Consider the following 15,264-nt stretch of genomic DNA (forward strand, 5'->3'; position numbering starts at 1 on the left):
ATATCAGAGCTATTTGAAATCTATCCCTAAAAGGGTATATAATATTCAAGGTGCACATTGGGTCATTCAGAATAACTTCACACACACCCGCTACTGTGTATTTCCAAGTCTAATTCTGTCACTAAACCCATACCTGTCACCCAGCGCCTAAATACTAGGCCTCAAATTTATATCCTGCTAAATCTCTCGTTACCGCTGTCCTGTTGTGGCTGGGAAAGTTATTTAGTGTCCGTCAAAGCACATTTTTTGTTCTGGGTTGAAATACAATTCCCAATTTAGCAATTTCATAATTTAGTGGTTTCTGCTATATCAGAGCTATTTGAAATCTATCCCTAAAAGGGTATATAATATTCAAGGTGCACATTGGGTCATTCAGAATAACTTCACACACACCCGCTACTGTGTATTTCTAAGTCTAATTCTGTCACTAAACCCATACCTGTCACCCAGCGCCTAAATACTAGGCCTCAAATTTATATCCTGCTAAATCTCTCGTTAACGCTGTCCTGTTGTGGCTGGGAAAGTTATTTAGTGTCCGTCAAAGCACATTTTTTGTTCTGGGTTTAAATACAATTCCCAATTTAACAATTTCATAATTTAGTGGTTTCTGCTATATCAGAGCTATTTGAAATCTATCCCTAAAAGGGTATATAATATTCAAGGTGCACATTGGGTCATTCAGAATAACTTCACACACACCCGCTACTGTGTATTTCCAAGTCTAATTCTGTCACTAAACCCATACCTGTCACCCAGCGCCTAAATACTAGGCCTCAAATTTATATCCTGCTAAATCTCTCGTTACCGCTGTCCTGTTGTGGCTGGGAAAGTTATTTAGTGTCCGTCAAAGCACATTTTTTGTTCTGGGTTGAAATACAATTCCCAATTTAGCAATTTCATAATTTAGTGGTTTCTGCTATATCAGAGCTATTTGAAATCTATCCCTAAAAGGGTATATAATATTCAAGGTGCACATTGGGTCATTCAGAATAACTTCACACACACCCGCTACTGTGTATTTCCAAGTCTAATTCTGTCACTAAACCCATACCTGTCACCCAGCGCCTAAATACTAGGCCTCAAATTTATATCCTGCTAAATCTCTCGTTACCGCTGTCCTGTTGTGGCTGGGAAAGTTATTTAGTGTCCGTCAAAGCACATTTTTTGTTCTGGGTTGAAATACAATTCCCAATTTAGCAATTTCATAATTTAGTGGTTTCTGCTATATCAGAGCTATTTGAAATCTATCCCTAAAAGGGTATATAATATTCAAGGTGCACATTGGGTCATTCAGAATAACTTCACACACACCCGCTACTGTGTATTTCCAAGTCTAATTCTGTCACTAAACCCATACCTGTCACCCAGCGCCTAAATACTAGGCCTCAAATTTATATCCTGCTAAATCTCTCGTTACCGCTGTCCTGTTGTGGCTGGGAAAGTTATTTAGTGTCCGTCAAAGCACATTTTTTGTTCTGGGTTTAAATACAATTCCCAATTTAACAATTTCATAATTTAGTGGTTTCTGCTATATCAGAGCTATTTGAAATCTATCCCTAAAAGGGTATATAATATTCAAGGTGCACATTGGGTCATTCAGAATAACTTCACACACACCCGCTACTGTGTATTTCCAAGTCTAATTCTGTCACTAAACCCATACCTGTCACCCAGCGCCTAAATACTAGGCCTCAAATTTATATCCTGCTAAATCTCTCGTTACCGCTGTCCTGTTGTGGCTGGGAAAGTTATTTAGTGTCCGTCAAAGCAAATTTTTTGTTCTGGGTTGAAATACAATTCCCAATTTAGCAATTTCATAATTTAGTGGTTTCTGCTATATCAGAGCTATTTGAAATCTATCCCTAAAAGGGTATATAATATTCAAGGTGCACATTGGGTCATTCAGAATAACTTCACACACACCCGCTACTGTGTATTTCTAAGTCTAATTCTGTCACTAAACCCATACCTGTCACCCAGCGCCTAAATACTAGGCCTCAAATTTATATCCTGCTAAATCTCTCGTTAACGCTGTCCTGTTGTGGCTGGGAAAGTTATTTAGTGTCCGTCAAAGCACATTTTTTGTTCTGGGTTTAAATACAATTCCCAATTTAACAATTTCATAATTTAGTGGTTTCTGCTATATCAGAGCTATTTGAAATCTATCCCTAAAAGGGTATATAATATTCAAGGTGCACATTGGGTCATTCAGAATAACTTCACACACACCCGCTACTGTGTATTTCCAAGTCTAATTCTGTCACTAAACCCATACCTGTCACCCAGCGCCTAAATACTAGGCCTCAAATTTATATCCTGCTAAATCTCTCGTTACCGCTGTCCTGTTGTGGCTGGGAAAGTTATTTAGTGTCCGTCAAAGCACATTTTTGTTCTGGGTTGAAATACAATTCCCAATTTAGCAATTTCATAATTTAGTGGTTTCTGCTATATCAGAGCTATTTGAAATCTATCCCTAAAAGGGTATATAATATTCAAGGTGCACATTGGGTCATTCAGAATAACTTCACACACACCCGCTACTGTGTATTTCTAAGTCTAATTCTGTCACTAAACCCATACCTGTCACCCAGCGCCTAAATACTAGGCCTCAAATTTATATCCTGCTAAATCTCTCGTTAACGCTGTCCTGTTGTGGCTGGGAAAGTTATTTAGTGTCCGTCAAAGCACATTTTTGTTCTGGGTTTAAATACAATTCCCAATTTAACAATTTCATAATTTAGTGGTTTCTGCTATATCAGAGCTATTTGAAATCTATCCCTAAAAGGGTATATAATATTCAAGGTGCACATTGGGTCATTCAGAATAACTTCACACACACCCGCTACTGTGTATTTCCAAGTCTAATTCTGTCACTAAACCCATACCTGTCACCCAGCGCCTAAATACTAGGCCTCAAATTTATATCCTGCTAAATCTCTCGTTACCGCTGTCCTGTTGTGGCTGGGAAAGTTATTTAGTGTCCGTCAAAGCACATTTTTTGTTCTGGGTTGAAATACAATTCCCAATTTAGCAATTTCATAATTTAGTGGTTTCTGCTATATCAGAGCTATTTGAAATCTATCCCTAAAAGGGTATATAATATTCAAGGTGCACATTGGGTCATTCAGAATAACTTCACACACACCCGCTACTGTGTATTTCCAAGTCTAATTCTGTCACTAAACCCATACCTGTCACCCAGCGCCTAAATACTAGGCCTCAAATTTATATCCTGCTAAATCTCTCGTTACCGCTGTCCTGTTGTGGCTGGGAAAGTTATTTAGTGTCCGTCAAAGCACATTTTTTGTTCTGGGTTGAAATACAATTCCCAATTTAGCAATTTCATAATTTAGTGGTTTCTGCTATATCAGAGCTATTTGAAATCTATCCCTAAAAGGGTATATAATATTCAAGGTGCACATTGGGTCATTCAGAATAACTTCACACACACCCGCTACTGTGTATTTCTAAGTCTAATTCTGTCACTAAACCCATACCTGTCACCCAGCGCCTAAATACTAGGCCTCAAATTTATATCCTGCTAAATCTCTCGTTAACGCTGTCCTGTTGTGGCTGGGAAAGTTATTTAGTGTCCGTCAAAGCACATTTTTTGTTCTGGGTTTAAATACAATTCCCAATTTAACAATTTCATAATTTAGTGGTTTCTGCTATATCAGAGCTATTTGAAATCTATCCCTAAAAGGGTATATAATATTCAAGGTGCACATTGGGTCATTCAGAATAACTTCACACACACCCGCTACTGTGTATTTCCAAGTCTAATTCTGTCACTAAACCCATACCTGTCACCCAGCGCCTAAATACTAGGCCTCAAATTTATATCCTGCTAAATCTCTCGTTACCGCTGTCCTGTTGTGGCTGGGAAAGTTATTTAGTGTCCGTCAAAGCAAATTTTTTGTTCTGGGTTGAAATACAATTCCCAATTTAGCAATTTCATAATTTAGTGGTTTCTGCTATATCAGAGCTATTTGAAATCTATCCCTAAAAGGGTATATAATATTCAAGGTGCACATTGGGTCATTCAGAATAACTTCACACACACCCGCTACTGTGTATTTCTAAGTCTAATTCTGTCACTAAACCCATACCTGTCACCCAGCGCCTAAATACTAGGCCTCAAATTTATATCCTGCTAAATCTCTCGTTAACGCTGTCCTGTTGTGGCTGGGAAAGTTATTTAGTGTCCGTCAAAGCACATTTTTTGTTCTGGGTTTAAATACAATTCCCAATTTAACAATTTCATAATTTAGTGGTTTCTGCTATATCAGAGCTATTTGAAATCTATCCCTAAAAGGGTATATAATATTCAAGGTGCACATTGGGTCATTCAGAATAACTTCACACACACCCGCTACTGTGTATTTCCAAGTCTAATTCTGTCACTAAACCCATACCTGTCACCCAGCGCCTAAATACTAGGCCTTAAATTTATATCCTGCTAAATCTCTCGTTAACGCTGTCCTGTTGTGGCTGGGAAAGTTATTTAGTGTCCGTCAAAGCACATTTTTTGTTCTGGGTTTAAATACAATTCCCAATTTAACAATTTCATAATTTAGTGGTTTCTGCTATATCAGAGCTATTTGAAATCTATCCCTAAAAGGGTATATAATATTCAAGGTGCACATTGGGTCATTCAGAATAACTTCACACACACACGCTTCTGTGCATTTCCAAGTCTAATTCTGTCACTAAATCCATACCGGTCACCCAGCGCCTAAATACTAGGCCTCAAATTTATATCCCGCTGAATTTGAATACAATACATTGGGCCAAATAATATATTTGTTGTTGTGGTGAACCATAACAATGAGAAAAACATCTAGTAAGGGACGCGGACGTGGACATGGTCGTGGTGGTGTTAGTGGACCCTCTGGTGCTGGGAGAGGACGTGGCCGTTCTGCCACATCCACACGTCCTAGTGTACCAACTACCTCAGGTCCCAGTAGCCGCCAGAATTTACAGCGATATATGGTGGGGCCCAATGCCGTTCTAAGGATGGTAAGGCCTGAGCAGGTACAGGCATTAGTCAATTGGGTGGCCGACAGTGGATCCAGCACGTTCACATTATCTCCCACCCAGTCTTCTGCAGAAAGCGCACAGATGGCGCCTGAAAACCAACCCCATCAGTCTGTCACATCACCCCCATGCATACCAGGGAAACTGTCTCAGCCTCAAGTTATGCAGCAGTCTCTTATGCTGTTTGAAGACTCCGCTGGCAGGGTTTCCCAAGGGCATCCACCTAGCCCTTCCCCAGCGGTGAAAGACATAGAATGCACTGACGCACAACCACTTATGTTTCCTGATGATGAGGACATGGGAATACCACCTCAGCATGTCTCTGATGATGACGAAACACAGGTGCCAACTGCTGCGTCTTTCTGCAGTGTGCAGACTGAACAGGAGGTCAGGGATCAAGACTGGGTGGAAGACGATGCAGGGGACGATGAGGTCCTAGACCCCACATGGAATGAAGGTCGTGCCACTGACTTTCACAGTTCGGAGGAAGAGGCAGTGGTGAGACCGAGCCAACAGCGTAGCAAAAGAGGGAGCAGTGGGCAAAAGCAGAACACCCGCCGCCAAGAGACTCCGCCTGCTACTGACCGCCGCCATCTGGGACCGAGCACCCCAAAGGCAGCTTCAAGGAGTTCCCTGGCATGGCACTTCTTCAAACAATGTGCTGACGACAAGACCCGAGTGGTTTGCACGCTGTGCCATCAGAGCCTGAAGCGAGGCATTAACGTTCTGAACCTGAGCACAACCTGCATGACCAGGCACCTGCATGCAAAGCATGAACTGCAGTGGAGTAAACACCTTAAAACCAAGGAAGTCACTCAGGCTCCCCCTGCTACCTCTTCTGCTGCTGCCGCCTCGGCCTATTCTGCTGCTGCCGCCTCGGCCTCTTCCTCCGCCTCTGGAGGAACGTTGGCACCTGCCGCCCAGCAAACAGGGGATGTACCACCAACACCACCACCACCACCTCCGTCACCAAGCGTCTCAACCATGTCACACGCCAGCGTTCAGCTCTCCATCTCACAAACATTTGATAGAAAGCGTAAATTCCCACCTAGCCACCCTCGATCCCTGGCCCTGAATGCCAGCATTTCTAAACTACTGGCCTATGAAATGCTGTCATTTAGGCTGGTGGACACAGACAGCTTCAAACAGCTCATGTCGCTTGCTGTCCCACAGTATGTTGTTCCCAGCCGGCACTACTTCTCCAAGAGAGCCGTGCCTTCCCTGCACAACCAAGTATCCGATAAAATCAAGTGTGCACTGCGCAACGCCATCTGTAGCAAGGTCCACCTAACCACAGATACGTGGACCAGTAAGCACGGCCAGGGACGCTATATCTCCCTAACTGCACACTGGGTAAATGTAGTGGCAGCTGGGCCCCAGGCGGAGAGCTGTTTGGCGCACGTCCTTCCGCCGCCAAGGATCGCAGGGCAACATTCTTTGCCTCCTGTTGCCACCTCCTCCTTCTCGGCTTCCTCCTCCTCTTCTTCCACCTGCTCATCCAGTCAGCCACACACCTTCACCACCAACTTCAGCACAGCCCGGGGTAAACGTCAGCAGGCCATTCTGAAACTCATATGTTTGGGGGACAGGCCCCACACCGCACAGGAGTTGTGGCGGGGTATTGAACAACAGACCGACGAGTGGTTGCTGCCGGTGAGCCTCAAGCCCGGCCTGGTGGTGTGTGATAATGGGCGAAATCTCGTTGCAGCTCTGGGACTAGCCAATTTGACGCACATCCCTTGCTTGGCGCATGTGCTGAATTTGGTGGTGCAGAAGTTCATTCACAACTACCCCGACATGTCAGAGCTGCTGCATAAAGTGCGGGCCGTCTGTTCGCGCTTCCGGCGTTCACATCCTGCTGCTGCTCGCCTGTCTGCGCTACAGCGTAACTTCGGCCTTCCCGCTCACCGCCTCATATGCGACGTGCCCACCAGGTGGAACTCCACCTTGCACATGCTGGACAGACTGTGCGAGCAGCAGCAGGCCATAGTGGAGTTTCAGCTGCAGCACGCACGGGTCAGTCGCACTACAGAACAGCACCACTTCACCACCAATGACTGGGCCTCCATGCGAGACCTGTGTGCCCTGTTGCGCTGTTTCGAGTACTCCACCAACATGGCCAGTGGCGATGACACCGTTATCAGCGTTACAATACCACTTCTATGTCTCCTTGAGAAAACACTTAGGGCGATGATGGAAGAGGAGGTGGCCCAGGAGGAGGAGGAGGAGGAGGAGGAAGAGGGGTCATTTTTAGCACTTTCAGGCCAGTCTCTTCGAAGTGACTCAGAGGGAGGTTTTTGGCAACAGCAGAGGCCAGGTACAAATGTGGCCAGCCAGGGCCCACTACTGGAGGACGAGGAGGACGAGGATGAGGAGGAGGTGGAGGAGGATGAGGATGAAGCATGGTCACAGCGGGGTGGCACCCAACGCAGCTCGGGTCCATCACTGGTGCGTGGCTGGGGGGAAAGGCAGGACGATGACGATACGCCTCCCACAGAGGACAGCTTGTCCTTACCCCTGGGCAGCCTGGCACACATGAGCGACTACATGCTGCAGTGCCTGCGCAACGACAGCAGAGTTGCCCACATTTTAACCTGTGCGGACTACTGGGTTGCCACCCTGCTGGATCCACGCTACAAAGACAATGTGCCCACCTTACTTCCTGCACTGGAGCGTGATAGGAAGATGCGCGAGTACAAGCGCACGTTGGTAGACGCGCTACTGAGAGCATTCCCAAATGTCACAGGGGAACAAGTGGAAGCCCAAGGCCAAGGCAGAGGAGGAGCAAGAGGTCGCCAAGGCAGCTGTGTCACGGCCAGCTCCTCTGAGGGCAGGGTTAGCATGGCAGAGATGTGGAAAACTTTTGTCAACACGCCACAGCTAACTGCACCACCACCTGATACGCAACGTGTTAGCAGGAGGCAACATTTCACTAACATGGTGGAACAGTACGTGTGCACACCCCTCCACGTACTGACTGATGGTTCGGCCCCATTCAACTTCTGGGTCTCTAAATTGTCCACGTGGCCAGAGCTAGCCTTTTATGCCTTGGAGGTGCTGGCCTGCCCGGCAGCCAGCGTTTTGTCTGAACGTGTATTCAGCACGGCAGGGGGCGTCATTACAGACAAACGCAGCCGCCTGTCTACAGCCAATGTGGACAAGCTGACGTTCATAAAAATGAACCAGGCATGGATCCCACAGGACCTGTCCGTCCCTTGTCCAGATTAGACATTAACTACCTCCCCATAACCATATATTATTGGACTCCAGGGCACTTCCTCATTCAATCCTATTTTTATTTTCATTTTACCATTATATTGCGAGGCTACCCAAAGTTGAATGAACCTCTCCTCTGCCTGTGTGCTAGGCCTAAATATATGCCAATGGACTGTTGCAGTGGTGGCTGACATGAAGCCTGATTCTCTGCTATGACATGCAGACTAATTCTCTGCTGACATGAAGCCAGATTGTCTGTTACGGGACCTCTCTCCTCTGCCTGGGTGCTGGGCCTAAATTTATGACAATGGACTGTTGCAGTGGTGGCTGACGTGAAGCCTGATTCTCTGCTATGACATGCAGACTGATTCTCTGCTGACATGAAGCCAGATTGTCTGTTACGGGACCTCTCTGCTCTGCCTGTGTGCTAGGCCTAAATATATGCCAATGGACTGTTGCAGTGGTGGGTGACGTGAAGCCTCATTCTCTGCTATGACATGCAGACTGATTCTCTGCTGACATGAAGCCAGATCGTCTGTTACGGGACCTCTCTGCTCTGCCTGTGTGCTAGGCCTAAATATATGCCAATGGACTGTTGCAGTGGTGGGTGACGTGAAGCCTCATTCTCTGCTATGACATGCAGACTGATTCTCTGCTGACATGAAGCCAGATTGTCTGTTACGGGACCTCTCTGCTCTGCCTGTGTGCTAGGCCTAAATATATGCCAATGGACTGTTGCAGTGGTGGGTGACGTGAAGCCTCATTCTCTGCTATGACATGCAGACTGATTCTCTGCTGACATGAAGCCAGATCGTCTGTTACGGGACCTCTCTGCTCTGCCTGTGTGCTAGGCCTAAATATATGCCAATGGACTGTTGCAGTGGTGGGTGACGTGAAGCCTCATTCTCTGCTATGACATGCAGACTGATTCTCTGCTGACATGAAGCCAGATTGTCTGTTACGGGACCTCTCTGCTCTGCCTGTGTGCTAGGCCTAAATATATGCCAATGGACTGTTGCAGTGGTGGGTGACGTGAAGCCTCATTCTCTGCTATGACATGCAGACTGATTCTCTGCTGACATGAAGCCAGATCGTCTGTTACGGGACCTCTCTGCTCTGCCTGTGTGCTAGGCCTAAATATATGCCAATGGACTGTTGCAGTGGTGGGTGACGTGAAGCCTCATTCTCTGCTATGACATGCAGACTGATTCTCTGCTGACATGAAGCCAGATTGTCTGTTACGGGACCTCTCTGCTCTGCCTGTGTGCTAGGCCTAAATATATGCCAATGGACTGTTGCAGTGGTGGGTGACGTGAAGCCTCATTCTCTGCTATGACATGCAGACTGATTCTCTGCTGTCATGAAGCCAGATTGTCTGTTACGGGACCTCTCTGCTCTGCCTGTGTGCTAGGCCTAAATATATGCCAATGGACTGTTGCAGTGGTGGGTGACGTGAAGCCTCATTCTCTGCTATGACATGCAGACTGATTCTCTGCTGACATGAAGCCAGATTGTCTGTTACGGGACCTCTCTGCTCTGCCTGTGTGCTAGGCCTAAATATATGCCAATGGACTGTTGCAGTGGTGGGTGACGTGAAGCCTCATTCTCTGCTATGACATGCAGACTGATTCTCTGCTGACATGAAGCCAGATTGTCTGTTACGGGACCTCTCTGCTCTGCCTGTGTGCTAGGCCTAAATATATGCCAATGGACTGTTGCAGTGGTGGGTGACGTGAAGCCTCATTCTCTGCTATGACATGCAGACTGATTCTCTGCTGACATGAAGCCAGATCGTCTGTTACGGGACCTCTCTGCTCTGCCTGTGTGCTAGGCCTAAATATATGCCAATGGACTGTTGGAGTGGTGGGTGACGTGAAGCCTCATTCTCTGCTATGACATGCAGACTGATTCTCTGCTGACATGAAGCCAGATTGTCTGTTACGGGACCTCTCTGCTCTGCCTGTGTGCTAGGCCTAAATATATGCCAATGGACTGTTGCAGTGGTGGGTGACGTGAAGCCTCATTCTCTGCTATGACATGCAGACTGATTCTCTGCTGACATGAAGCCAGATCGTCTGTTACGGGACCTCTCTGCTCTGCCTGTGTGCTAGGCCTAAATATATGCCAATGGACTGTTGAAGTGGTGGGTGACGTGAAGCCTCATTCTCTGCTATGACATGCAGACTGATTCTCTGCTGACATGAAGCCAGATTGTCTGTTACGGGACCTCTCTGCTCTGCCTGTGTGCTAGGCCTAAATATATGCCAATGGACTGTTGCAGTGGTGGGTGACGTGAAGCCTCATTCTCTGCTATGACATGCAGACTGATTCTCTGCTGTCATGAAGCCAGATTGTCTGTTACGGGACCTCTCTGCTCTGCCTGTGTGCTAGGCCTAAATATCCCGGACCCGAACATTTCCGGGATGTTCGGCCGAACTTCTCGAACCCGAACATCCAGGTGTTCGCTCAACTCTAATTATGAGGCTATTTTGTATAGGCAGAGAGGTACATATGATAAATGGCTCAGGATCTGGGCAGTATGGAATGGGTGAAAGAACAACTGAAAAGTTTTTATGTTTTTTTTTTAGTTTTTACATAATTTTTATTTTTTTACCTCCCGGTTATGGTGGCATTTTGGGGGGGAGGGAATTGGTTGGTTTGGAGTGTATGTATTCTGTTCTTAATTTTGTAAACGCTGATTAAGATGAATAAAGGAAAAAGGAGTAAAAAAAAATAAAAAAATCTGTGAAATCAACACAAACTTACTGCTGACACCCTCTCTACTCTGTTGGAGGGCTCTACTTGTATAAGCTTTTAATAGAACAGGTTCTGTAGACATCTATGTGGAATCAGCTGACAAAGGAGTGCGCTTCTTCTTGACGCTAACATCGACCTGTAAGGCTGAGTTTACACTTGAGTTATTTGTAGGGCCGGACTGATTGGGGGGATCTATTGGGGCACTTATTACTGGCAGATTATTGGGTGGCACTATAGGGGCATCTACTGAGGCTAAAAAGAAAGGGTATTTTATATGGGGGGCTCTGTATTGGGGCATTTTATACTGGGACACATTATGGTGGGTACTATGGGAAAGGGGGGGAGCACTATGGGGGTCATCTACGGGGGCACTGAGAAGGGGTATTTTATATTGGCACATTATGGGAACATTAGCTCAACTGGGGGCATTACAAAGGGGTATGTTTTGCACATTATAAGGAGAATGATTACTACTGGTGGGGCATTATGGTGGGTTTTATTACTCCCCCATGGTATGACCCCCTAGTAGCAGCACCAGCCTCTCCCTGCTCTACTATCCCTCTGCCCCTTCTCCAAATCCTTATTATGAAATCTTTCTCATTAGGATAAAACACAACATCAGCTCCGCCGAGCCCCCCAGCCAAAGTGTGGAAGTGGTGTCCGAGATCACCAAGGACCAAGCCAAGTAACTGTAAGATTTTATGTGAAATATGTTTGTTTGTAGTTGATCTTTATCATCGATTTTACATTGCAGATTTTTTTTTCTCTTTGCAGCATATGGGTGAGATTTTATAAATATTTTTATTATTTGGTCGAAAGGCTCATTGGGGGGGATTGTAACAGGACTGCCGTAGAATATCTAATATAGCTGGTCAAGTAAAATGTCGCCTGCAACAATCAAGAAATAGGTGGCCAACAAAAAAGGGGCGGGTCAAAAGGCGTGGTAAAACACTATCTGAGCATGCTGAGAGTTGTAGTTTTGCAACAGTTGGAGGCATCCTGGTTGGGAAAACACTGATAATATGAACAGTGGGGGTTCTACAAAAGAGCTATCGTGGGGAAAAGTTCATACACGTGTTTACACACGTGTTTTAATATGAATGCTTTCTCCTATTATAAACAAGTAAATAATGACTTTTTCCAGGGCTGGCTTTTATCCCCAGTCCGGCCCTGGTTATTTGGTCAGGTTTGTAAATTTTTTGATCTTCACATTTCAAAAGCATTTTTGTTTTTACATAGACATAGTTGTATGAAAGCTTGTTTTACAGAGCATAGTTCAGCTGACAGGCACGATACTACATTCTGCCTGAGGCCCTTCAGAATGCCGGATGCTTGTGGGTGCTGTCTTCAAGGGGTTAAACATGTCTTCTTTTTTTTTTTTGCTCTATTAGAGCATGCTGACCCTCCTCTTCTATTTCATTAAAATGATAAAAATGATCACATAGAGCGCAGTTCTCAGATTGGCAGGCCTAGAGGTATGCACTGAAAATAAATGGGCATCCTAAAACTGCTTCAGACAAGCAGCAGTATGAACCTGTCACCATGAAAACAGCATGTTACAGAGCAGGAGGAGCTGAGTAAATTGATACAGTATATAGTTTTGTATGACGTCATTTACTGACCTATCGGCTCACTTTAAGAACCCAGTGGGTGGACTGACTCAATGCTTAGGACTGCCCACTGGACTCTTATAATTTAACTGTTTTTATTTAACCTGTTCTTGCATATGGACATGACTGTACGCCCATTTAGTGATGGTTTACTGCAAATGGGCGTACAATGATGTCCATGGGATGGTGCAGGCAACTGACATCCTGCCTCAACTGCCAACACTGGACATGACGCCGATCCTGGCAGTTTAAACCCTTAGACCCAGCAGTGGCGTACCGCCCATAGAGGCAGACCACGCCACTGCTATGGGGCCCGCGGCACTGGGGGGCCCGTAGCGCAGATAAGGCCCCGCCCACTGATGACCTGCAGCCGGCTATGCGGCTGCTTTTCTCCCCAGGGCCCCCCCCCAATGTTTAGCTGAATCGCCTCCCAGAGGCGCGGCTAAGTCCTCAACACCCGCCCCCCTCCTCAGCGCTGCGCTCTGAAACACCCGATCCTCCTCTCGTCGGCGTCCCAAATCCCGCGCAGGCGCAGTGCCGGCGATTGCCTGCGCCTGCGCTCTGATAATACGGCTGAGGGCAACAGCTTCAACATCGTCACTGGGCATGCGCCGAGCCCAGTGACGATGTTGAAGCTGTTGCCCTCAGCCGTATTATCAGAGCGCAGGCGCAGGCAATCGCCGGCACTGCGCCTGCGCGGGATTTGGGACGCTGACGAGAGGAGGATCGGGTGTTTGTAGAGCGCGGCGCTGAGGAGGGGGGCGGGTGTTGAGGACTTAGCCGCGCCTCTGGGAGGCGATTCAGCTAAATATGATGGAGGCGTTAGTAGCTTTCATATTTAGGCGGGCACGGCACTAATCAGAGGGGCACCGTGGAGAAAGAAAAACGCCCCTCTGGGCTCCAGTCCTTACAGCAAGAATCGATTTTTAGAAGAAAGGACAAGACTGACATGGAAAAGAAGAACACAGATGGAAAAAAGGTACTTTATTAAACATGGATCCATGAGTACCTTTTTTCCATCTGTCTTGTTCTTTGGATTGTGAGTCTTGTCATTTCTTCAAAAAATCGATTCTTATGATATGTAAATGACGCTGTAAGGAGCCCAGAGGGGCGTTATTCTTTCTCCACTGTGCCCAGGAACGCCCCTCTGAAGTGCCGTGCCCGGCTAAATTTGAAAACTAATAACGCCTCCAAGTTCATCTAAATCGCCTCCCAAATCCGATCCTCCTCTCGCTGGCATCCCAAATCCCGCGCAGGCGCAGTGCCGGCGATTGCCTGCGCTATGATAAGATGACTGACGGCACTGCGCCTGCGCGGGATTTGGGATGCCGGCGAGAGGAGGATCGGGGTGTTTGCCGCAGAGCGCGGCACTGAGGAGGGGGGGTGTTGAGCACTTAGCCGCGCCTCTGGGAGGCGATTTAGATGAACTTGGAGGCGTTATTAGTTTTCAAACTTAGCCGGGCACGGCACTTCAGAGGGGCGTTCCTGGGCACCGTGGAGAAAGAATAACGCCCCTCTGGGCTCCTTACAGCGTCATTTACATATCATAAGAATCGATTTTTTTAAGACATGACAAGACTCACAATCAAAAGAACAAGACAGATGGAAAACAGGTACTCTGTTAAACATGGATTCATGAAAAAAAAATTGGGGGTAAATTGCTAGTGACAGATTCCCTTTAAGGCTACTTTCACACTTGCGTTCAGAGCGGATCCGTCTGGTGTCTGCACAGACGGATCCGCACCTATAATGCAAACGCTTAGATCCGTTCAGAACGGATCCGTTTGCATTAACATGAACAAAAAAAAAAACAACATTTTTTTTTTTTGTTCATGATAGTGCAAACGGATCCGTTTTGACTTTACATTGAAAGTCAATGGGGGACAGATCCGTTTGAAAATTGAGCCATACTGTGTCAACTTCAAACGGATCCGTCCCCATTGACTTACATTGTAAGTCTGGACGGATCCGTTTGCCTCCGCACGGCCAGGCGGACACCCGAACGCTGCAAGCAGCGTTCAGGTGTCCACCTGCTGAGCGGAGGACAGACGGAGCCATACTGATGCATTCTGAGCGGATCCGCATCCACTCAGAATGCATTAGGGCTGGACGGATCTGTTCGGTGCCGCTTGTGAGAGCCTTCAAACGGGACTCACAAGCGGAGACCCGAACGCAAGTGTGATAGTAGCCTAACATGGCACCCCAAATAAGGAGACCTGCAGGCTGCAGCAGATATCCCATGTGACAGGTCACCCCCAGGAAACCCCTAACAGTTTCTGTAGGTCATGTATAAATTTATTTAATGGGGGTGTGGCATGGGAGGAGCAAAGTCAGGAAGTGGGAGGGGCCATGGTGGGTAGTGGGCGGGGTTAAGGGGCCCAATTCAGATTTTTGCTATGGGGCCCAGTGATTCCTATGTACGCCTCTGCCTATCAGGTTAGGTGCCGATGGGTTGTCATGGCAGGGGGACCTAATGAAGGACCCCACAGTTGAGATCTTTGTGCACCCATTAGAGTCTGCCAGAAGCAGGGTCTAATAAAAAGTCTGTCAGAGTTAGACTGACAAGAGTAATACGCTGCAAAATAGAATTACTGCGGTGTCTTATGCCAGTAATTAAAGAGGTTGTCTTAATTCAGCAAATTAC

The sequence above is a fragment of the Bufo gargarizans genome, chromosome 1 (genome assembly GCF_014858855.1).
Source record: "Bufo gargarizans isolate SCDJY-AF-19 chromosome 1, ASM1485885v1, whole genome shotgun sequence".
Classification (NCBI taxonomy): domain Eukaryota; kingdom Metazoa; phylum Chordata; class Amphibia; order Anura; family Bufonidae; genus Bufo; species Bufo gargarizans.